At 42.6% G+C, this 26,214-nt stretch overlaps 1 protein-coding gene across 2 annotated transcripts in view; it reads left to right on the top strand.

Annotated features, from left to right (window-relative positions):
* GNB1L (G protein subunit beta 1 like) overlaps positions 1-26,214 on the top strand; it is a 739,619-nt gene that overhangs the window by 294,655 nt on the left and 418,750 nt on the right. The gene's annotated exons all lie outside the window — the stretch shown is intronic.

Raw genomic sequence — 26,214 nt, 5'->3', positions numbered from 1 at the left:
TCATTTAAAAATGTGCAAATCAGGTCATCATTTTCTGTAACCTGTGACTATTTAATTCCACTTATCCAAAGAGAGTAACCCAAACTAACTGAGTTGTATTACTGAGTCACATACTGAATTTGGCATGGGGGGATCAAATTATCACAGGTAAAGATTGAGGTAGTTATGTAGATCAGTGCTGACTACTGGCAAAGTATCTGGATGATGTGCATCGTGTTACCCTGCTGCAGTCATCACACTTGGGTTATCCTGTCGTCAGGCGGTCCCGCAGTCGGCCGGATTTCCAAAGTCTTGGTCCGATGTCGGTTGCTGTCGCCTCATCCCTGATGTCAGTGTGCCAGGGGTACATGTACTGCAACCGACGCCATTTTCTTCAGTCTTTCTTGCCGCGCGGTGCCTGAAGCAGAAGCAGTTCGCAAGTGCCGGTCGGCCGACTCCTGAGATTGTCGAATTCGAATTTCAGACCGAAGTCTTCTATAAAGCTAAGTACCCCATTGGGGAAACTTTTCTTGCCTCAGACCGATGTCAGAAAAAGTTAACAATTGTATTTCTTGTGGGAAGCAAATACCTCATAAGGATTTTCATTCTTATTGCATACCTTGCCTAGGCCCTGATCACGACGTCACTTCTTCTCGTTTTTGTGCTAGGTTTAATAAGCGTACTATTAAAAGGCGATTTGATTTCGCACAACACTTTTTTGGTAGAAAATTTAACTGTAACATGCCGTCGGAGCTACCGACTACCGGCGTGCACAAAAAGCACAGGGACAAGGACCGACAGTCAAGGCCTAAACCCGATTCCGAGGCCTCGGTTGATCCGGTCTCCGGTTATCATTGAGGCTCCGACGCAGCCCCTGACTACTGCAATCCTGGAACCCTAGACCACTACGGATATTTTGACGGAATGTACTAGGCTGACGCAGCCTTTTACTTCAGGCCCTTCCGACGATATACCTTCTAAGGACGTTGGTGCTTCTGAAATGCCATCGGTTTCTGAGGGCATTTTCAGACCGACGACTCTCACAGTCAAAACGTTTTCTAAGTCTAAGACTCCTTCTAAAGCTAAAAAGACTACACTTCAGTCTCCTGTTCAAGGCCCTATGCCTAAGAAACAGATGCTCAAAATGGCTGAAGATTTGATTTCTCTTATCAGGGGTTCACAGCCTCCTCCTGACAAAAGGCCTAGACAAGAGGAAGATTCTGCTTCTTCTGAGCAACTGTCTATTTCTTCAGATTCCTCTGAAGACCAAGACTATTCCTACTCTCCTTATGAAGATTCTGATGCTGAGGACTCTATTCCCTCAGCTTCCCCTCCTGAAGACTACTCTTTTGGGGAAACTTTACACACTATGAGGGAACATTTCCACTGGGAAGGTCAGGATTACTCTGATTCCAAGAAAAGGCTCAGAGAGTTTCTTTTACTCCCCCAACACAGACCTCTAGCCATCCCACCTGTTTTGGACATTGTGGATGATGTCTATTTAGAATCCAGTTTCAACCCAAACTCTCTACCTCCTGCTCCGGCTAAGCCTGACAGATACTACAGAGTACCTGATTCCCACAAATTTCTTTACAAAAGCCCAGTAGCTGACCCAGAGACTATCTCCCAGGGTCCCAAAGGGGCTAAGGCTTCCATGGCTAAAAACCCAGTACCTTCTGAGAGGGACTCAAGAGCACTAGACAGGTGGGGGAAAAAAGTTTACACCTCAGCCACATTAGCTATGAGAGCACTAAATTGTCAATTTCATATGCTCAAGTATCAGCAGTTTCTAATCTCTCAGTTAAAACAAAAGATAACCTCCCTTCCCCAACAATCTGAACTGAAAGAAGTACAGGATTTGTTGCACGCTACCGAGTAGGTGGGCAAACATACCTTACAATGTGGGTTTGATTCTTTGGAGGCCTCCTGCAGAGCAGCTGTCACTGGATCAGTTATACGTAGGCATGCCTGGTTAAAGGAACAAAGTCTACCTGATCATGTTAAAGCAAAACTACTGGATGCACCCTTACAGCAGGATGTTCTTTTTGGAGTTAAAGCAGAAGAGGTGCTAAAGAAAATGGAAGATAAGGTGAAATCAATGCAGACAGTCAAAGATTTCCCACAGGTACAACCCCCTTGCTTCAGCCGAAACTGGCCAACAAAAAATTGGTCCTTTCCAGCCACTGACAGACCTCAGAGGGGTAAATACAGGCGCCCAAGGGGCAGAGGACAACCACAAGCCCAGTATAAACTTTGCCAATGGGGACACTCCACCCCAGAAAGGAGGAGAAGACAGGTCTCAACCCACCAGAAGGCAAACTCAATGACTTGCACCTCAACTGGCCACACAAAGCTCTTTTGTTAGCCCCCTTGGGGGGAAAACTAGCATTTTTTGCAGACAACTGGCACATGGTCACAAAGGACAAATGGGTCCTAGACATAATTTTACGAGGATACAGATTCCACTTTCACACCTTGCCAATGAAAAGAGGAATGCCAAACCTGCCACTAAATCAAGGGGCAGAGGCTCAAAAACAAATTACAGCTCTCATGGCCATGAGAGCCATTCAACGGGTACCGATTCAAGAGCAAGGCCAAGGATTTTACTCAAGGCTCTTTCTAGTACCCAGAAAGGACAATGCTTGGAGACCAATTCTGGACCTTTCAATTCTAAACACTTACCTACAAGTCCCAAAATTCAAGATGCTAACACTACAGCAGCTACTTCCCATGTTGGGCAAGGAAGCATGGCTGGTAACGTTGGACCTCAAGGAGGCATACCTGCATGTCCCTATCAGACAAAGTTGCAGAAGATACCTCCGTTTCATTGCAGGTTCAACCCATTACCAATTCTCTGCACTGCCCTTTGGCTTATCTACTGCGCCCAGAGTTTTCACAAAATGCCTGGCACCAGTAATTGCATACTGCAGACAAAGAGGAATTCAAATATATCCGTACCTGGACGACTGCCTCATCCAAGCAGAAAGAAAAGACATTCTCTTACATCATCTGGCTTTTGTGAAGCATCTGCTAAATTGTCTGGGGTACACAGTAAACGAAAATAAGTCAAAACTAGTACCCTCACAAAAAATGACATTCCTGGGTGCCAGCTTGGAGACAATGGCCCAGAAGGCTTATCTGATACCAGACAAGCAACTACAACTGACTCAATATTTCAAGACAATGACAACAAAGACCCAATTAACTGCAAGAAAAATTCTGCAGGCTTTGGGCTTCATGGCATCTTGCATTCTGATAATACCATTTGCAAAACTGCATATGAGGAAATTACAGTGGTACCTAAAAAGTGTATGGTCTCAACACAGCCACAGCTTGGACACAGTGATATCTCTCATTCCCTGCCTTCAACAGGAATTTCTATGGTGGGCACAGGCATGTCACCTCAACAAGGGTCAGCCTTTCACCTTGCCCCCAACCAGGTAAACTATCACAACAGACGCTTCAGACTATGCCTGGGGGGCACACATGGCAGGGCAATGCATTTAAGGCCTATGGACTGCAGAACAAAGAAAACTGCACATAAATCAAAAAGAGATGCTAGCTGTACACAAAGCTCTGACAGCCTTCAAGGATCTATTACATCCAGGACAACTTGCAATAAAGACGGACAACACCACAGTAATGTGGTACATGAACAAACAAGGGGGCACACATTCCTACCCTCTTTGCAGGCAAGCAATAATCTTATGGAACACAGCTCTGGCCTACCAAGTCCAGTTACAAGCTCAATTCCTGCCAGGATAGAAAAACACATTAGCAGATGACCTAAGCAGAAACATCAAAGATCCCCACGAGTGGAAGCTAGACCCACAAATATTTACAATGATAACTCAAAAATGGGGCCTACCAAATATAGACCTGTTTGCCAGTCCTCAAAACTACCAACTGACAAAATTTTGTACAAGGACATTCCACCATCAAGCTTGGAAAGTGGACGCTCTCTCCTTCAGTTGGAAAAACCTGACAGCATATGCCTTTCCTCCATTACCTCTTCTCACAAAGGTTCTTTTGAAGGTCAAAAAGGAGAAACCTCGACTGATTCTCATAGCCCCAGATTGGCCACGCCATCACTGGTACCCGCTATTGAAGAATATGGCTCACAGCCCACCATGGATATTGCCTCAAATACCTCATTTGCTCACGCAGCAAAACAAACAGATTCTACACAGCCAGCTAAAAACCTTAAACCTGGCTGCATGGCAAATCTTTTAAACATCCAACCAGCCCCTCTTTCACAAGCAGTTCTGGATGTTATTCTGGAAGCCAGGAGGCCAAGCACCAGGAAGGCTTACTCGGACAAATGGAAAAGGTTTTCTGCCTGGAACCAAGCTAAAGTCCAAGACACAACTCAGCCTCATATGCCTCACATTCTGCAGTATTTAGCAGAGATGTTGCACAAAGGACTTTCCTTCTCCTCAATTAAAATCCATGCTTCAGCTATTTCAGCTCACTATGACACGAATCCACCTTTATTTTCACATCCTCTTCTAAAGCAGTTCCTCAGAGGGGCAAAAAACATTAGACCACCTAGAAGAGCTCCTACACCAACACGGGACCTCAACTTTGTTCTGGAAAAACTAACGTTACCTCCCTTTGAACCAGCTTTCTCTGCAGACCTTCAGTTCCTATCTTGGAAGACTGCCCTGCTCCTGGCAATATCTTCTGCTAGGAGAGTCTCAGAATTACAGGCACTAATGGCAGTGGAACCTTTCCTCATTTTTCATCAAGACAGAGTTTCTCTACGAACTAATCCTTCCTTCATGCCTAAGGTGGTTTCCAGTGTAGCTTTAAATCAAACCATCCATCTACCCACTTTCTTTCCCAATCCACAGAACAAAGGTGAGAGACTCTTGCATTCCCTGGACATTCACAGGCAGCTTCGTTACTACTTTTACAAAACTAAGGCTTTCAGAAAAACTGACCAGCTCTTTGTATCCTATGCTACAGCTTCTCAAGGGAGGGCTATATACAAACAAACCATTTCTAAATGGATAGCCCATTGCATACGGTTCTGTTACACCCATCATGGGAAACCAGTTCCTACTACCATTAGATCCCACTCTACCAGGGCAGCAGCTACCTCTACAGCCTTTCTCAGAGGGGTTCCTACCAAGGACATTTTAGAAGCTGTTACTTGGAGTTCAGTACACACCTTCACCAAACACTATCACCTACCTCTTTATTCTAAGTCCAGGGCAGGCTTCGCCACTGCAGTTCTGCAGGGCCTCATTGCCTCCACTAGCCCTCTATGATACCTCCACCCTACCTTAGCTTTGGGACTCAACCCAAGTGTGATGACTGCAGCAGGGTAACACGATGAACATAGTACAGTTTTGTACCTACCATAAATGTAGATGTTCGAGTGTTCACCCTGCTGCAGTCCAGGTTACCCTCCCTCCAACCCCCCTGATCTTCTGGCTAAACCTCTGCTATGCCTTACTGATGTATTTGCTTATAGCTGAAGGGATTTTGTGTTTGTACAGTGTTCACACCATTTGGTACTAATTTTGATCACCTTTTTGGGGGCACCTGACATCTGGGGCAAGAAAAACTGAAGAAAATGGCGTTGGTTGCAGTATATGTACCCCTGGCGCACTGACGTCAGGGATGAGGCGACAGCAACCAACGTCGGACCAAGACTTTGGAAATCCGGCCGACTGCGGGACCGCCTGATGACAGGATAACCCAAGTGTGATGACTGCAGCAGGGTGAACACTCGAACATCTACATTTATGGTAGGTACAAAACTGCACTTTCAAAACCACTGCAAACACCCAAGGAAAATCTTCTTATACCACAGAAAAAAGACTCCACAGCAACCCCTGAAGAATTTAATCCACTTGAAAGACAGAATTCACAATGACAAAATATACAAAAACTGATTTTCTGATCTCTAGCGTCTCGGCAAAATAGCCTTTACAGAGTAAAAGATTCCTTATACTAACTTTCAACTCTTTTTATATCTTACAAACCCCTCCCAAATCAATTACAATCAATTATTCAATTAAGTCAAACACTCAATTAAAAACTTAAAAATATAAAAAAGCATGACTTTTTCTTAAAAATACAGCCATTAAAGTAAACTTTTCCATGAACAGTCATAATTTAATCCATTTGGTTTAAGTGTGTTAAATTTTAATATAAAATACAATTCTTTTTTCCTTAATATTTGTTTTATACATTTATCATTCAAGTATTTTGTATTTTGAATACTGTCCAATACTGTGACCTTAAGACCCTCATTTCTTCCTTCATGATGACTATGAAAATGAGCAGCCAAGGGACTGGTTTCCTTATTATTTATAATGTCTCTGACATGCTCTTTGATTCTACAGGCTAATGTTCTTTTAGTCTCTCCGACATAAAACTTTTTGCATGGACATTCAATACCATAAACTACTGCTACTGAATTGCAGTTATAGGTTCCCCTAATAGTAAAAGGAATACCATTAATTTCATCAAATTGTTTAACAATAAACCTACAAATGGTGCATTTGCCGCATCTTTTAGTTCCCTGTTGAACAACTTGTGTATACATCAGCATATTTGCCATTTTAAACCGGCTATGCACCAAAAAATCTTGGATATTTCTACCCCTTTTATATGAAAAACTAATATTTCTATCAAACAAATAATCCACCTCCCTTTTTAATATATTCCAACTACATGTCACATGTTCCTTAATATATTCTGTTAATATAGAGAAGGTAGACACAAAATACACAACATCTTTTAACTCCTGAGATGCATTCCGTATTGCCCCTTTATTATATTTGCCTTGATTTCTAACCTTTCTTAAACTTTCTCTAAGATTATATTCCTCATACCCTCTCAGTTTAAATTTGTTGTAACTTTGTGTATATTCCTCTTCCTTAATAATAGGGTTACTACACAATCTATTCACCCTATTAAACTCAGTATACGGAATTGCCTTAATAATATGTGCTGGATGATAACTTGTACCATGCAATACAGAACCCGCTCCTTGAAATTTTCTATGAATTTGATATTCTAACACCTTATTCTTGTGTCCTATTAATGAGACATCCAAATATTGCACTTTCTGCCCATTTTGAAGTCCATCAAACTTTATACCCATGCTATTAATCTGTATTTCCTTCAAAAACTTTTGCACATCTTTTTGTCCATCTATACAAATGAACAACAAATCGTCAATGAAACGGTAGTATCTATACACATATTTTTTAAAAAAAGAATTAGTGTATATGTATTTGTTCTCAAAATACCCCATAAATGTATTTGCATAACTAGGGGCGAAAGCCAACAGACAAAACTGTACTTTGTCTGTAAGGAAGATCTTCATGAAATACTTGCTCTTTCAAAGAAAATTAATTTCTAATGTTTGCTAGCATACAGTCATTTGCAACGGGATAGTCTGAACATGATAAGACCTTAATGTTACCAGGAAAGTGTTGAGAACAGGCATCATTCATGCTAGTTAGTGGGAGATATATTGTACAAAGCAAGCTGTGTTGGCAGTATGTCCACCACAAAAATACATGCACGCATGTGCACATCCACTTGTCCCTACATATTGCTTAATTTTCTGATTTCTGAGAAGTTGCCATCTAAACTCTAGCAAACCAGGTTATCTGGGTTTCCAATGTGCTGCCAATACAGAAATCTTTAAAATGCTGTAAAACTTGGGCCCAGCTTATCTCTCCCTCAATTCATATATTAGTCAGCTGTCGCTGACCTGTTCAGTTACTCAGCTAAGGAGCAGGTAGTGCAAGCACCCCAGAAATGGGCCATGGTACAACATTTCCAGTAATAGGACATACATCCCAGTTCCCTTCTTCAAATTTTAATGGGTTTAAGCTCTTGATGGACTTGCTTACCCAAATATGTCCTCTCAGTTTTGAAGTGCATGGAGGTGTAGACAACATCCATCATGGTTTTTTGGTTAGGCTCTGTCACTGACTGTACCTTGGAGAAGCTTACTGGCAGAATTCTGGGCTGTATGATCAGAGGATTTCTGTAGAGGTTTTTTACACCCTTCTTATGCCTTCAGCTTGGTAGACCATGTTGATGTTCATCATTCGTACTGCCTCAGCGGCATGTGGGTTCTGAGGAAGTGCGAAAATGCAAACAACAAAACCAAGAGATATTTGAAAAGTATAAAAAAGAAATTTGGACATGGGAAAGAAAGAGAGATTTGATATGGTGCAATATTTATGCAAAGAGAAAGCCAAATTAACCAAGGTAAAGAAGGAAGCCCCAAAGATATTTGAAGAGAAATACAGGCAAAGGCATCCAGATGTGGAAAATTTCACAATAAAAAAATAAAGTCATAAAGATGGAATGTAGAAAAGAAGATTAGTAAAATAGAAGTTAAAAAATAACAATTGAAGTTATGGAATGCCTATGAAGTGAAAGGTTTGATGTAGAAGGTTTAACACAGATTACATTTCTCATGATGGAGTGAGTCCCCAAAGTAAGGAGAAGCAGGAAGATCAGGAGACATCTGAAGAAGAAATATGGACATGGGAAAGAAAAAAAGAGATTTAATATGGTGTAATATTTATGCAAAGGAGAAAGCAAAACTAACCAATACAAAAAGAGCAGCACCAAAGATATTTCAAGAGAAAAATCAGGGAAAGGAATCCAGACATGGAAAACTTTACAACACAAAAAATAAGACTAAGAAAGAAGACAAAGTAGAAAAAGAGATCAGTAATGGAGAAGTTAAAGAAATAGAAACTGATTATCGGGAGCACCTGCAAAGTGAAGGATTCAGTATAGAAAATACAATGTATAAAGCACCACAACAGGATAGAGCAATGGATATCCAAATTAAGGGGAAACCAGTGGGGCAGGAAGCAATTGGTCAGGTGCCATATCAAGATATTTTGGAGCCTTCCACAGGAAACCAGTATAATCATTAATTTGAAGCTAGACAGCAAGGGGAGGAACAGGAACTGTGAAAACTCTGATACAGTCAGTGTTGAGGAGTGATAGGCCAGTGAGTTCCCATATGACAGAGCAACGTATGGCACAGGATGAAATTGAAGATATGGTGCCACAGGACGATGCTATAGAACGTTCTATGGAATGCCTGCAGGAAATGGAAAACAAGGGATGTGCCCTCAGTTTGGAAGAAAATGAGTTAAGAGATGAGTTGCTTGATTTAATAGACATATACATATATATATATATATATATATATATATATATATATATATGTATATATATATATATATATATATATAAAGATCAATGAAAGAAATATACTGCAGAAGGTCAATAAAACTCCAAAAGTCAGAAGTCTGATAAAACAAATAAACACAGCATTTGGGACTGTCCAGAGAGATCCATGCGATATAACAGAAGTAAATAGGATATATTACTGTGAAGCTAAATTAATAACTGATAAAGTTCTACCACAAGAACACAAGGTAGTGAGGGAAAGGAAAGGGAGAAATCAAATACCATCATGGAAGTATTGACTAGAGAAAACTATAAAGCAATTAAGACAAGAAGTGTCACTGTTAGAAGATTTTAGAAGAGGGTACAGATCAACAAAATACTAAGATAGATGTGATAAAAACAATGTGCCATATTAAAACAGACCAGGATCTATCATGCACTGTCGCAAATAACAAACTAAAAATTTCAGCACAGGTGGAAAAACTTAGAAGATACGCAGGTAAATGTAAAGGAAAAGTAGAAAAAAAGCAATTTATTAATGACCCAAAAAAGTTTTAAAGAGAATTGGTAAACAAGGTAAAATAAATTGAAAGACTGCCAAAAAAAGAAGAAAGAGATACATTTTGGAGAAGTATCTACGAAGATCCTGTGGAACATAACAAAGATGCTAAATGGATAGAAGAAGTAAAAGAAAGAATAAGAAGTTTAAACGTACAGGATATGAAATGAGATGAAGTAACAGCCAGAGAGATTGAAACAAAGTTAAGAAAAGCCTCTAATTGTAAAACAACAGGCCCAGATGCAGTACCTAACTTTTGGTTTAAAGTATTAACATCTTTGCACACAGATTTAGCCATGTGTAAGAACTATTTATATGCACACCCCAAACAGACACCAGCGTGGCTAACAACAGGAAAAACCATGCTCGTACTTAAGATTGAACCAGCAAGCTACCCGAAAAATTATAGACCAATAACTTGCCTTTCGACAACATATAAACTATACATGGGAATTGATGTTGACAGAGTCTATAGTCGTTTAGAAGAAAACTCAGTTATGGCAATAGAACAAAAGGGCAATAAAAGAAAGTCATATGGAACAGAGGATCATTTTTGTGTTAAATAAAGTCATAGTTGATAACTGTAAAAAGGGGAAGAATTTAAGTATGGCATGGACTGACTACAAAAAAGCATTTGATAGTATCCCGCACTCATGGATAAGAGTGCTTAAAAATGTCTAAGATACACCCTACACTGATCGACTACATTAAAGTGACAATGAAACAGTGGCAGACCACTTTCCAATTAAGCCATGATAAAGGACAAATTAGTATCCCAGGGATAAAAAATTCAAAGGGGGATATATTCCAGGGTGAATCTGTCACTACTGCTATTCTGTCTTGCCCTTAACCCATTAAGCTGTCTACTTAACAGCTTAGGCCATGGCTGTAATTTGGCTCCTAGTAAACAACAAAGTGTAAAGACTTCTCATCTTCTCTTTGTTGATGATTTAAAACTGTATAGCTCATCAGATGAGGAACTGCAAGTGGTCAGAACTTTTTCAGATGATATAAGAATGTCATTTGGTCTTGATTGTGCAAAAGCAATCTTTAAAGCAGGACAACTGCAGCACCAAGAAAACATCAGATGTGATAGTGTTCAATCTCGCCGTTTGTTCTTACACATGGGTTCGGAGCCGATCCTCGGCTCCGTGTCGGCCGCTTGCAAGCTCTGCATCGAGAAGAAGCTCGAGACAACCTAATACCCACAATCCCCCTCTGCCTTTACCTCAGATCTAGTTTGCCACTGCTGCGTTCGCATCACTGGGATCGAGCTCGAGCAACTTCAGATAAGAAATAACTTTTATTATTGTTATTTTTCAGGAAAAATTTATTCTAAAAGTACTATTTGGTGACATAGTGTATGTGTGTGTGGTAAGGTAGAAATACTCGGTACCGTTAAGTTTAATTAAACTTATTAGAGTTTTCGGGGCCTACCACCCCTTACTTGAATTTGACAACCGGACTGACTTGTATATCGGATTCGACATATTTACTGGATTTGTCACTCTACTGGATTTGACCCTTTTTCTCTTACCTGTTTCTTCTTTAAGATGTCTGAGAAAATTAAATCAGGTTTTAAACGTTGCCAGTGTGGCCAAAAAATGTCAGTTACTGACAACCATAGTTCCTGTGTCTACTGCATTGGCCCTCTCCACTTACAAGAGGACTGTTCAATTTGTCACTCTTTTAGTGGGAGGGTCATGACAGATAGGCGCAGGAAACTCATGGACAGGGGGTTATTAAAACCTTCCTTTCAGGAGGCTCTGGATGCTTCAGACCAGGCATCCAAATCCTCGAAGGAATCGAAGACGTCGGAGCCCAGGTCATCGGCTCCGAGCTCTTCGATAAGTTAGATCACCGGTTCCACAGACTTCGGGCCGAGTGTTCAACTGTTGGCAGTTTCCGAGCCTCGAGTCTTGGAACCGGTGATGGAGCTCCCTCCCCCGACACTGTTGAGGTCGGCTCCGTCTTCGGTTCCTTCGACCCGTTCTTCTAAGCCCCTCTCCGACATCGATGTGGACCGTGTGGTGCAGAAATTATTGGAACATACGGCCCTATCCAAACTTATCTCGGTTTCCACCCAATTGGTGTCGAAACTTGAAGGCCTCCCATTATCTCCATCTGTTCCTCCTCCGAGACCTGTCCAGTCTTCGGAGCCGGAAGAAGCTGAGCTGCTGATTGTGGAGCCCTCGGTGCCAGAACCGTCCTTTTCTCGGTCGGCTCCGTTCACCTCGACTCCGTCCAATCCAGAACCGGAGTCTCGGAGCTGAAGATCCATCCTTGGTTCCGGGACCGAGAGTCAGACCGATGTTTCGGTTCTGACGCTCCCTCTCGGGGCCTCCGCGCGGATCGACTCGGTTCCGTCCTCGGGGTCGATGCCTTCGGTGCCTGTTTCGGGGATTCTTCCCATTTCTTCGGAACCGGGAGATACCTCGACTCGGGACCCGGGGGCTTTCGACCTCATGAGGAAGGTGTTGTCTACCCAGACAACCACGTCAGCAGGATCAGCTTCTCCTCCCCATAAAGGTCCGTTATCCTCCTCTGCACCCACGGCTACATCCAAGCGTCGAGCACCGGTGTCTCAGCCACCCCTGGAGGGTGCCCCCTCTTCCTCGGAGGCTTCTTCGGATGCTCCCCACGAAGAAGTCCCTAGGAAAAGATTGTGTAAGAGGAGACACTTAGATTCTCCACAAGAATCTTTGACATCTGATACTGACTTGGATGAGTCAGAAGGGTCCCCTAAGTCACCTTCAGAAGATGTCTCTTTTTCTGACATATTGGAGATCCTGAAACAGAGAGGTGACTGGCAGTCCCTTCCCCCTTCTGAGGATGAGTCAGTCTTGCTGAAGGCATTTGGTGCTCGCCCTTCCTCCTCCTGGGTCACTCCGCCCTTCGATGAATTAATGGAACTTATTGCTCGAAGGGTGTGGGAGGCTCCTGACACAGTGGAACCAGTCCCTAGGAAGCCTAATAAGTATATCACTGCACCCCAGGACAAGACTTACTTGACAAAAGGAGTTCCAGTGGATGCTATGGTGGTGGCAGCGGCCACGAAAAAGGAGATGTCGGAATCTTCCTCATCTGTCCATCCCCCTAATAAAGATTCTAGGACTATGGACAGGTATGGGAAGCGCATTTTTAGTTCAGCGGCTTTTTCCATGCGATCCCTGAACTATTTGACCCACTTTACACGACTACAGAGGGATCTAGTCAAAGAGTTGGGAGATACCCTCCAGGGTACTACAGATGCTGCTGTTTCAGAGAAAGTGACAGCGCAACTTAATACCCTTACATCCATTGTGAACTCGTCCATGAGGCTGATTTCTTACGCAGCGGAAGGTTCGAGTAGGGCAGCAGCTTCAGCGATTGCTCTTCGCAGACAATCCTGGATGCGCTTATGTTCATTTGCGGAAGCCTTCAAGTCTTCCTTTACTAACGCCCCATTTGACGGTGCCACTCTTTTTGGCCCCAAAGTAAAGGAGACCCTTACCCGGTGTGAGCAGGAGGGAAAGACTCTGTCTGCTGTCGGAGTCCATTTTTCCACCCCATCCAGACCATACCCCAAAGGGCAACGTGGTGGAAAAATGTGGTTTCGAAAACCCCAAGGATCTTTCCCAGGCACACAGGGTGATGCCCCTTCTAGAGGCAGAGGAGGGGGCAGAGGTGGAAGACGCCGCCCTGGCGGCAGAGGGGGTCCGCAGAATCAAGGTGACAGGGATACACTCCCTGGTAAACCTTTCCAGCACTCCTGAGAGGAGGCCCGACTGTCCTGCTCTGGAGGCAGTCGGGTCGCTAGCTTTATACCCTCAGGCCTGGCAAAACATAACTACAGACAAGTGGGTAAAAAGCGTGGTTACCAGAGGTTACAATATACCATTTCTATCCTATCCCATTCCAAAGAAAAGACTCCCAGATGTGCCCCCCCATCTGCCAGAGCCAGCAGCTATAGAAATTTCAAACCTGCTAGAAAAAAGAGTCATCCAACCAGTCCCAGCGGACCAAAGAGGATTCGGAACTTACTCAAGGTTCTTTTTAGTTCCAAAGAAAACAGGGGACTGGAGGCCCATTCTGGACCTAAGCGACCTCAATACCTTCGTCAAGAAAGAAAAGTTCCGAATGGTCACGCTTCAATCGATCCTTCCATTCTTACAGAAGGACGACTGGATGTGCTCAATAGATCTGAAGGATGCATACTACCACATCAAAATGGCCAGGGCATCCAGAGATCATTTGCGCTTCCGGCTGGGTGCCAGTCACTTTCAGTTTTGAGCCCTGCCCTTTGGTCTGACCTCAGCCCCCAGGGTCTTCACCAAATGCATGGCAGTGATAGCGTCTCACTTGAGACGCCTAGGATTCCAGGTGTTTCCGTATCTGGACGACTGGCTCCTTTCTGCCACCACCCAGCGTCAACTAGTACAGGCCAGAGACTACACTCTTCAACTGTGTATTCACCTCGGAATTTCCGTAAACTTCGGAAAATCCTTACTACAGCCATCACAGCGTATCTTATTCATAGGAGCGGAATTAGATACACATCAGTTAATTCTAAGACTTCCTCCAGAAAGGATACTTTCACTTCAGACTCACATACGTCTTCTTCTTTTGTCCAGGAAATCCCCAGCAAAACTGGTACTGAAGGTTTTGGGACTCATGTCAGCTTCTCTTATTGCAATACCCTTGGGAAGACTGCACATGAGAGTCCTACAATGGCTACTGTTTGCACAATGGTCGTTCCAACAACTACCTCTGACACACGAGATTCTTATAACGAACACATGCAAATCACACCTAAACTGGCGGCTTCAGACTTGCAACCTTTCCAAGGGGAGACCATTTGTGCTACCCACGCCGACAGCTACGGTGACCACGGACGCTTCCCTGATAGGGTGTGGGGGCATCTTTCAGGGACAGACAGTCCAAGGCGAATGGACCAATTTAGAGTACAATCTGCACATCAATGTTCTAGAGTTGAGGGCAGTGTTTCTAGCGTTGCAACACTTTGCTCCCCTTCTTCCTCTGGGAACTATTGCAGTTCAGACGGACAACATGTCTGTAGTCTGGTACATAAACAAGCAAGGGGGAACCAAGTCCTATCAGCTATGCAGAGAGGCCATGAGAATCTGGCAATGGGCGGAGTCCACGGGTCGCTTTCTGATAGTAACGCACATCCCGGGGTCATCCAACGTCATAGCCGACAGGCTGAGCAGAGCAATACTGTTACCGCACGAGTGGTCCCTAAAACAGTCAGTTGCGAAAAAGATTTTTCGCACGTGGGGCCAGCCTTCCTGCGATCTGTTTGCGTCTCCAATGAACGCCAAATGCAGGAGCTACTTTGCCCTATTACCCCCTCCAGGGGAAGTCCCCAGGGACGCACTGATTCACGATTGGCCCCCGGGTCTCCTGTACACATTTCCTCCCTTCCCCCTGATCACAAAGTTTCTCCAGAAAGCCAACAATCTACACAGGACAATAATCCTCATTGCCCCATTCTGGTCTCGTCAAATTTGGTTCCCCTTCCTCATGACACACTGCATTCGGGGACCCTGGATCCTGGACCCAGAGCCAGATCTATTGACTCACTCGTCAGGGGCTCCCCACCCCTCGCTCTTGTCCCTCCATCTAGCAGCTTGGCTGCTCCAATTCCCAACTTAGCCAGGTCTGATCTTCTTTCACCTGCAGTTCAGAATATATTAGTGGCTTCTCATAAAGCTTCCACTACTAAAACATATACTAGTAAATGGAAGCACTTTGTATTCTGGGCAAATACACAGCAAGTGGACCCTGTTATAGCTCCTTTGAATAAAATATTAGAGTTTTTAACAGAATTGTTCCATCAGGGTGCTTCTCCTGCCACATTAAGAGTTCAATTGGCTGCCATTTCTAATTTCCATGTGGAAGAATGTGGGGCTCCTGTTATGGCCCACAGACTTTGTAAAGCCTTTTTAAAAGGGTCTTTTCATATTAGACCACCAATTAGATCTCCTACGTCACCTTGGAGTCTAAACTTATTATTATCTAAGTTGATGCTACCCCCCTTTGAACCAGCCTCCTCTTGCCCATTGAAATTTTTGTCGTGGAAGACTCTCTTTTTGGTAGCCATTACATCCGCTAGGCGAGTATCTGAACTTCAAGCTCTCTCCATTAAACACCCTTATTTGATCTTTCACTCTGACAGAGTTTCTCTTCGCACTAATTCATCCTTCCTTCCTAAAGTTTGTTCTATTAACAATATTAATCAGTCCATTGAATTACCCACTTTCTTCAAGAGTCACTCCAATAAAATGGAGTATATGTTACACAAATTAGATGTCCACAGACAACTAAGGTTTTACTTGGATAGAACAAAAGATCACAGGAAATCTGATCAACGTTTTGTAGCCTTTGCTGATAACAGAAAAGGAGTAGCGGTTACTAAAAGAACTCTTTCTAAGTGGTTAACTGATTGTATCATCTATGTCTATGATTCTTCAGATCAAACTCTTTTGCACAAACCCAAAGGACATTCCACAAGGTCAGTGTCTACATCCCTGGCTCATGCAGCTCGCCTACCACTAGACGCTATTTGTCGCGGCTGCTACTTGGTCTAAACCACATACATTCATTTCTCATTATAAGGTAGACAAGGTTTCTAGGGACAGGGCAACCTTTGGTTCCACTGTGCTCAAGAACGTCCTTCCGTGAGTTCCTCAGGAACAAGGAGCTAGGGACGCTACCCATGTGTAAGAACAAACGGCGAGATTGAACACTATCACATATAGAAGTTATGTCCTTACCATAACGTTCCATGTGGAGTGTTCATCTCGCCTTTGTTCTTACATTCCCACCCTCCCACCCTTAGGAAGAACATTCAGTTTGGTGCCTGGTCTGGGGCATTCTGCTTCTGCATTGCAGTTGTTGTATATATGGTTGACATGTGTATATATATATATATATATATGTATATATATAGACTGTTAGTTTCTGTGCATATGTGATATTGGCATGAGTGTTTCTCTCTCTGACTGCTGGTTTGCTTGCAAACTAGATCTGAGGTAAAGGCAGAGGGGGATTGTGGGTATTAGGTTGTCTCGAGCTTCTTCTCGATGCAGAGCTTGCAAGCGGCCGACATGGAGCCGAGGATCGGCTCCGAACCCATGTGTAAGAACAAAGGCGAGATGAACACTCCACATGGAACGTTATGGTAAGGACATAACTTCTATTTTGGTTGGGACAAGAGTGTGATATAAAAGAACTTGAACAAGAGGGAGTGTATAAATATTTGGGAACTGATGAAGGATCAACAATAAAACATGAACAAATGCGAATGAAACTTAGTAAGGCGTACTTTAGAAGACTTAAATTAATCCTGTAAACAACACTGACATCTAGGAACAAAATCCAAGCTATAAACCAATTTGCTCTTCCTGTCATAACTTACAGTTTTGGAGTGACTGACTGGCCCCAAAACGTGTTGGTTAGATTAGATAGGTTCCAGAAACATGCATCTGGATCATTTCTCCCCGGGCCTCCGCTGAAAACAGGCTCTGTGGAACCTAGTCGGACTTTCCCGGTCAACAAATGATAAATAATGGGCGGCACAGTGGTGCAGTGGTTAACATTATTGCCTCACAGCAAGAGGTTCTCCGGTTCGATTCTCAGCTGGGGTGCCTTCTGTGTGGAGTTTGCATGTTCTCCCTGTGTTCGCGTGGGTTTCCTCCGGTTTCCTCCCACATTCCAAAGACATGCATCTGGAGCATTCCTCCCCGGGCCTCCGCTGAAAACAGGCTCTGTGGAACCTAGTCGGACATTCCCGGTCAACAAATGTTAAATAAATAAAATAAAAAAATAAAATAAATAAATAAAAGATAGGAAAACTAGAAGGATGATTCATGCTCGCCAAATGATTTATAAAAATCAGTCCATACCAAGATTATATATTCTCCGTTCCGAAGGAGGGATGAGCCTCCTTGAAATTCATTACATTTACAGATCTGCAATCGTGGGACTCCACACATATCTGTTGACCTCACAAGACCCAAATGTAATGACATTTTTGAAACAAGGAGAATAAATCTGAGATGACTTCCCTGCTTAATCTAGCAAAAGCATATCAGCGTCAGGCAGGAATGGAAATCAAACCACAAGTGGATAAAATCCAGGCAGCAAATGAATGTGCCAAAAAACAAAAGAAACAATATAAGGTGAAGGATCAGATGAGAAGGCAAGAAATGTGGAAAATTCATAAATATAGTTACAAGTATAGAAAACTTCAGGAAGAACCTCATGTTGATCAGGAACAAATGCAGGAATGGTTAAGGAGAGGCAAATTCAAACCAAGAGCTGAAAGGTTAATATTGGCAGCACAAGATAGTGGGTAACACACACATTAGTGTACAAAGTCCATTGAACACGTGGGAGAAACAGACAAATGCAGTTTTTTAAAACAGAATTGGCAACAGTTACACACCTTGTTGCTGGTTGTGATATAGTTGTGCCAGAAGGACTCTGTAGTGAAAGGCATAATAATGTGACGAGACTGTCGCACTGGGGATTGTGCAAACATTATGGTATTGAAGTGGCTGAAAAAAAACACTGGAAACGAGCCACAAAGCATCATAGAAAATGAAATCTACATCACATGGGATCATCCATTACCAACAGTTCAAAAGATAGATGCTAAAAAACTGGCTATAGTGGTACAAGAAAAGAAGACAAAAGTAGCATTGATCATTGAAATTGTCACACCCAGTGACTACAGTGTTCTGCATATAGAGAGACACAAAGTCATAAAATATCAGGATTTGCAAGCAGAAACTATATCAATGTGGAAGAGAGATACCCAGATAGTTCCAATAGTAGTAGGAGCAACGGTCTTATAAAAAAAAAAAAAAGAGTATACAGTCATATTTAGATATGCTACCAATACATTTAACTCCATACGAATTGCAGAAGGAGTCATTACTGGGCTCATTGCAGGTGCTGCGAAGAGCACTTTTGGCTGACATCAAACAGTGAGACAATATTAATTTCATGAACTTTAATTGTACTTTGACTTAGGAATGGGGTCCATTCCTGTCATGGTATTAGAAACTCAAAAGATTTGGAGAAATTTAAAAAAAAAAAAAGTAAGAATCATTTAAATTCCAGCAATGGCACATTAATTGCCCCCTAACTCCCATACTAAACTGCTGTGAGTGGAAATTGATAACCTAAAATTTGACCTGCATGTAAATCAGATAATTTAAAAATACAGTAAGAAACTGGGCTGCCTTTACAGGAATCAGTCCTTTCTATCCCATAATGGCAAAGCTACCATTGCTCGCTGTCATATCCTTTCATTTCTATTATATGCATCCCCTATCCTAACTAACCTATACAAGTCTGACCTAAACAAACTTTCTGCATGCTATAATAAGATTGCGAAATTTGTCACTGGATCGGCCAATTAAACCCATCACAGTGTTTCTCTCAAACAGCTCAACTGGCTGGAATTTCCCCACCTTCTCCGCTACAACCAACTTGTATTTGCTCATAAAATACTAAATCAACCAGACCATCAATAAAAAACATAATTATGCATCAAACCACCTCAAGACCTCTCCAATCAAGTTACAAGCTCCTACTTAAGGCCCCCAATGCAAATAACTCAGCTGGAGTTTCCTTATTTTCTACTTATGTTGCTAAATCATGGAATGCTCTTCCATCAGCCTTAACTCTTGAATCCTCTCATACAGCTTTCAAAAAAGCTGTTAAGTCGCACTTAATGGAGCACTGGACCTGCCTCTGCCTCTGCTCATCCCCTTGCTGATCCTGCTTCCCCCTCACTTACCCTGCTAATAACATTGTTTACCTACCTTCAACTACCCTACTATTGATACTAAGCTTTACCATGTTAATTAGCTAGGAAATATACCTAAGACTCTTCATGTATCCTGATATATCCTAACATAGCTTATAATGTATAATAAACCTAAACTAACTGTTATTTCATGTAAAACTGTATCTCAATATATGTTATTATTTCAATGTACGTAGACGTAATTATTTCATGTATAACTGCATCTCAATGTTTATTCAATGTATGTAATTATTTCATATATAGCTGCATTTCAATGCATGTTTACTATGTTCTGATGTTGTTAGTGTGCCTTATCTTGTATGTATGCCTCCGTTACTTGTTAACTGGAGCTTTTCTCCCCAGGCCTCCACTGAAAATGGATATGTATCCAGTCGGACTTGCCCGGTTAACAAATGTAAAATAAAATAAAATAAATAATTCCACACAGTAATGCTCATACATATAAGAAATAAAGATCTGTCAAACCTTATCTAAGATTCTGGCACATTATTTTTGGAATACAGCTGGCTTTTGATATTCATGCAATATAACTCCTAAGAATGTTCTCCAAGATTATTTTATCAGCTTTCATTGCGTTTTTTCCCTTTCACTCAGCCTGCTGGAAAAGGGTTGGATAAACAGGACTGTTCACACCTACAGTGGGATTTTGTACATCTTCAGATTGCTGCCATGAAGACATCTTATTAGCGGTCATTTAGCTAGTTGAATTTCTGAGCTCACTGCATTCTCAGTAGATCCTTCTTTAGTTTTCAAATCCATATGAAAATAATCGTGAAACGATTAACAAAGTAGATAAATTACTTAAATATACAATTTTTGGTAAAAAGGGGAAAGAAGTCAGGATTTATTATAGATAATAAAAGAAGTAATAGGTGATATTATAAATAAAAAGGTGGAAACCAAAGTCATGATAGGAGATTTGAGTAAAGCATTTGATAGAATACAATATGAATGTTTATGGGCTATATAGGGGATTATAATATAAGTGAAAGGATAAAATAATTAGGTTGGTATATGTGAAAAATAATGTAAGAACAATATTTAGTGGATGGTTAAGTGAATAAATTGAAATAGAGTGTGGAATAAGGCAGGGATGTTCTGCAAGTAGTGTTTTATTTGCTTTAGTTGTGGATGTGGTTGTCAATAAAATGAATAGAGTGTTAAGCATGGTAGGTTATAAAATAATAGAGGATATACAAATGCCAGTAACATATACATATGCAGATGATATAGTTTTAATTACTAAGAATAAGGAATGGATGGAAGAAGGAATTAGAATGCCAAATAAATACTTAAAGATGCTTGGTTTGTGTATAAATAAAGACAAAAGTAAATGTTTTGGATTTATGGTTAATATAGAAGAGATGCAGTTTAACAATAAGATTATAGATATATTGGGAATAGTGTTTGGATCAGGTGAGCATAGGAAGAAACAGTGGGAGAAAATCTTTCAGGAATTAAGATATAGTATATATTTTGGAAATCATATAAATTGTCATATTAAAAAAGTATATGTAATAAAATTCTAGTCATTTAGGCAAGTTAGCCTATTTTGCAAATATTTACACAATTCACAGAATTCTGTCTAAATATGCAAAACAGATTATGTGTATTGTTTTTTGTTTATATGGGGATCAAGGTTAAATCCGGTTAGAAGAGGGATTTTCTATGTTAAGTAAGAAGAAGGGGGATTAGGGTTAATTAACCCAACTGTTCATGCAGCATCATTGAATCTGTATAGAACTTTGGTAGGTTTTAAAAAAGTGAATGGACATTTAATAGAATTTTGAATGTTAAATATAAGTTTTTTAGGAAAAGATGGTGTTAGTGGAAAAGATGGAAAATTATGTGAATGAAGGTAGAAGAGAGTACCAAGACAAAATTATTGAAGTTGAAAATATAAATGATGTTGAAAAGAATAGGAAAGAATGGCATTTTAATATTATGAAAGAACATTATTATGTTTTCCATGGAAGCATTTAGAAAAGGAGAAAATAATTGCTGTTAAAATAAAATTTTCATGGTGTAAGAAAATGTATGAATGTAAAGAATTTTTGTGGAGATTGACAATAGGTAAATTGACTGTTAAAGCTAACGTGTCTTATAAAAGAATACAAGAAAGAGTGTGTAATCACTGTGGGAAGCTTGAAACAATAGAGCATGTGTTTTTGAAATGTTCTATAATAAAGAAGTTATGGGAAGAAAATGTAATAAATTGTTGAAAGGTTTTGAAAAGATCGAAAATTTAAATATGAATATGTTTGAATATGAGTATCATGGTAACAAAAAATAAAGAGGATGAAACATTTGATAAAGAAGTATTTTTATCTTATGAACATTATGGATTGAGAGACTTAATGAAGTAAAGTTTATTGAGAAATGGCTATTCGAGATTTTGAAGAAGATCCGTTCTTAGCTCTAGAAAAAAAGGTGGGAGATGATTAATAAAATATGAGACTGTTTTCCATTATATATAAAAGTGTCTTCTTCTTTTGACTTTTTCTGGTTAGGGGTCGCCACAGCGGAACTCCTGTCTGCTAATGATTGGCAGTGGATTTGCATGGTGCCGAGTTGCCAGCCCGACGCCCAACCTTCAAAGAAGGCACACTCATTCAAGCTCGCCCCTACCTGCATGTCTTTAACTACACTCGACCGCGGGGAGGACAGGCAGACTCCACACAGAAGGCGCTTCAGCCGAGAATCGAATGGGAGAACCTCTTGCTGAGGTGACAACGCTAACTACTGCACCACCGCGGCCTGCATTATATATATAAAAGTGTAGCTAATGTATATTATGTAAATAATATATATAAGCTGTGATAATCAATAAAGAACCCCTACTCTTTTGAGTAAGTGCCATGAGATCTTTTCTATCCACCTGAGATATCATCAGCTCAGGCATATGGAAATGTGGGGCATGCTGCAGGATGTTGGACTGGAAGTAGGTGTCAAGCAGTCCTAATGCTTGAGTTCTTAGTTCATCAAGATGTGGAGAATAGTCCCACTCCTGCTTGATCTATAGTTATGGTAAGTACATAGCTGTCTCCTTTGCACCAAGAGAAGCTAACTTTAAATCCATATGAACCAGTCAGCATTGTTGACCTGAATTTTTTGTCTTGGAAATATTGATGTTAAGTTGTCCATCTCGCCTTCATTCTTGCTGGATGGGTTCGGAGCCGACCTCGGCTCCGACTCTGCCACTCTAAAAGCTCGAGAGTTGGTTCCACTGGCTCGAGGCTCCCCTTATATCCCACAATGCTAGGTGGTATTACCTCAGATCTCGTTTGCCGCTACAGCGATCGAGGTGTTTGGTTTCTACCGGCTTCAGGTCAGTTATTATAGAGTAATCTATAGTCTATTTAAACCCCTTTAATTTAACCTATTATAGTTATTTCCCTTAACTTAGTGGATTTAGACCCTTTTCCCTTCTGTTTATCCACCCTTTTCCACTAAGAACTTATAAGTTCTTCCCTCAGGCCTTCGGGCCCTTCCATCCCCTTAGTGGAGTGTATGTGTTTTTTGTTAGGGATCTAAAAAACTTGTGTAAAGTGTAATTTTTTTAGTTAAACTTGTGTAAAGTGTAATTGGTGTGTTTCAGTGTGTGTGTGGTTACACTTTCCTTGACAATGTCTAAGGACTCAAAGGTCTCAGGCTTCAAGAAGTGTGACTCGTGCTGTCAGAAAATGTCTCTGACAGACGGTCACACTTCTTGTGTACTGCCTGGGACCTTTACACCTGCAGGACTCTTGTGCTGTATGCCATGGCTTCAGCCCTAGAGTCCTGCAGGAAAGAAAAAATAAACTCATTTTAAGAGGTTTGCTTAAGCCTGAGGGTTCCCTTACTGCTACTTCGGGCAAACCCTCTAAGGCTTCTAGGTCCTCGACTCCAGCTTCTGAGTCGAGGCCTAAGGTTTCGAAACCTCCTGCTACATCGGCTCTGGCTGGAGCTGATGAGTCTCAGACTGCAGCTTCTGTGGTTTCCTCGGCTCCGGCTGGAGCCGAGGCATTGGAAATTCCTGTGTCGGCTCCGATCAGACCATCGGAGCCGACATCTAAAAAGAGGTCTAGGTCACCGTCCCTTGGCTCCGTTCATTCGGCTCCAGCGTCTCCCTTGCTGTCTGAACGGAGCCATAGATCTCACTCCTCTAGGTCATCGAGGCTTTCGGATCATGACCTTCAGAGGGTAGTGAGTCGACTTCTTAAGTCCGAGGCACTGGCCCAAATGCTTCAGAGCCCGACTCATCAGTCGATGCTTGACCCTGTCCCTCAAAATGTTCCTCCTCCGACTCCTTTGAGCTCGGAGCCGGGGCGTTTCGGAACCGAGACTGCAGTAGCGTCGGAGCCGATACAATTGTCTTCGGCTCCGTCGTCGGCTCCGATTTCTTCCTTGGAAGAATCTCGGTGCCGGACTTCCCTCATCGGCTCCGAGGGGGTGAGTGGCATCGGACCCTTGTCCGACCCCGCTCTCCCTCTCGGTGCCTCGGCGCTGGTGAGTTCGGCTCCGACATCGGCCTCGGAGCCATCACTGTCGGTGCCGAGGGGGGTTCTCAGCTTTTCGGAGCGGGGACCTCTGGCTCTGCCTGACAGGGGTGCGTTCGAGGTCATGCGGAGTGTGTTGGAACCTGGTTCAACTCCACAGTCGGCTCCGTCCGCCCCTCTCTCTTCGGTGCCTCAGGTTATGTCTACTCACTCCCTCATCCCAGACCGCAGAGAGCCAGCTCCTCAAGAATCCCCTGTGGGGATCTCATCCTCTTCCGAGGCCTCTCCTGAATTGGCAGGGGAGCCCCCTAGGAAGAGAAGGTGTAAGAGGAAACAAATAGACTCACCTGAGTCTGTCACCTCTGACACAGATTTAGAGGATTCCGAAGGTTCCCCCCGTTCCCCTTCTGAAGATGTCTCCTTTGCAGACATTCTAGAAATCCTGAAACAGAGGGGAAATTGGCCAGTCCTTAACCCTTCGGAGGATGAATCTGTGTATCTTGAGGCGTTTGGCTCTCGCCCTTCCACCTCCTGAGTGTCCCCCCCCTTTGACCCCCTCATGCAGGTGGTAGCAAAAAAGGCTTGGACGGCTCCTGACTCAGTGGACCCCACCCCCAGGAGACCTTCAAAGTTTATCACAGCACCAGCAGATAAACAATTTCTGACCAAGGGAGTTTCTGTGGATGCTATGGTGGTAGCTGCTGCCACTAAGAAGGAACTAGCTGATCCTTCGGTGCCTGTCCATCCTCCTAACAAGGAATCTAGGTCTATGGACAGGTACGGGAAGCGGATGTTTTCGTCAGCGACCTTTGCTATGCGTTCGCTGAACTACCTATGCCATTTCACTCGTCTTCAAAGAGATTTGATCAAGGAAGCGAGTGACATGTTGAAGGATCCTACAGCTGCGGGGTTTCAGGACAAGATGAACACTCAGCTGGCTACCCTAAATTCTATAGCTAACTCCTCTATGCGCCTCCTTTCATATGCGGCTGATGGAGCGAGCAGAGCCGCAGGGACAGGTGTGGCCTTACGCCGGCATGCCTGGATGCGGCTATGCAATTTTGCGGACCCCTTTAAGACGTCTTTCACTAATTCCCCGTTTGATGGATCATCTCTCTTTGGTCCTCAAGTGAAAGAAACCTTGACGAGGTGCGAGACGGATGGCAAAACTCTTTCTGCCGTCGGAGTCCGTTTTTCTACTCCTTCTAGGCCTTACCCCAAAGGCCAAAAAAAGGGAAAATGTGGTTCTGCAAACAATCTCAAGGGACTTTGCCTGGCGACAGAGTCGGTTCCCCTCCAGAGGCAGAGGGGAACTATAATGGTAGATGTCACCCTAGAGGCAGGGGGGGGTCCGCAGAACCAGGGCAATCGAGAAACCTTTTCCGATAAGCCCTTTCAGCATCCCTGAGGTGTTGCCCGACTGTCCACCTTCGGAGGCAGTCGGGGGAAGATTGTCACTGTACCCAGAAGCCTGGCGATCCCTAACTCAAGACAAGTGGGTACAGTCCATCATTTCCGAAGGCTATTCCATTCCGTTCTTTCGTATTCCAAATCAATCAAAAAATCCCTTCCAGATGTTCCACCCGCTCAAAGGGATCAAGCAGCGTTGGAAATTTCAAAGTTGCTTGCAAAAAGAGCCATTCAGCCAGTGCCAGCAGACCAGCAAGGATCCGGAATCTACTCCAAATTCTTTTTGGTTCCAAAGAAAACAGGGGACTGGAGACCCATTTTGGATCTCAGTATCTTGAACAAGTCGGTCAAGAAAACAAGATTTCGGATGGTCACGCTACAATCCATCCTACCCCTTTTGGGAAAGGAAAACTGGATGTGCTCTATAGACCTTCAGGATGCATACTATCATATAAAAATGAACAGATGCTCCAGGAGATTTCTCCGCTTCCGGCTCGGAACCAGTCACTTTCAATTCAGAGCCCTGCCCTTTGGTCTCACCACTGCCCCCCGGGTGTTTACCAAATGCATGGCAGTGGTAGCTTCTCACCTGAGACGTCAAGGATTCCAGGTGTTTCCATATTTGGACGACTGGCTCCTCACAGCTCCTACCAAGCATCTTCTTCTAATGGCCAGAGACTACACCTTTCGCATTTGTCAAAAGTTAGGCATATCAATAAATTGCGAAAAGTCTGTTTTGTCGCCTTGTCGTGCTATTA

The sequence above is a fragment of the Protopterus annectens genome, chromosome 4.part0 (assembly GCF_019279795.1).
Source record: "Protopterus annectens isolate FY-2018-M chromosome 4.part0, PAN1.0, whole genome shotgun sequence".
NCBI lineage: Eukaryota > Metazoa > Chordata > Ceratodontiformes > Protopteridae > Protopterus > Protopterus annectens.
The sequence above is the reverse complement of the archived record's forward strand: the minus strand, read 5'-3'. Positions and strand labels throughout refer to the sequence as shown.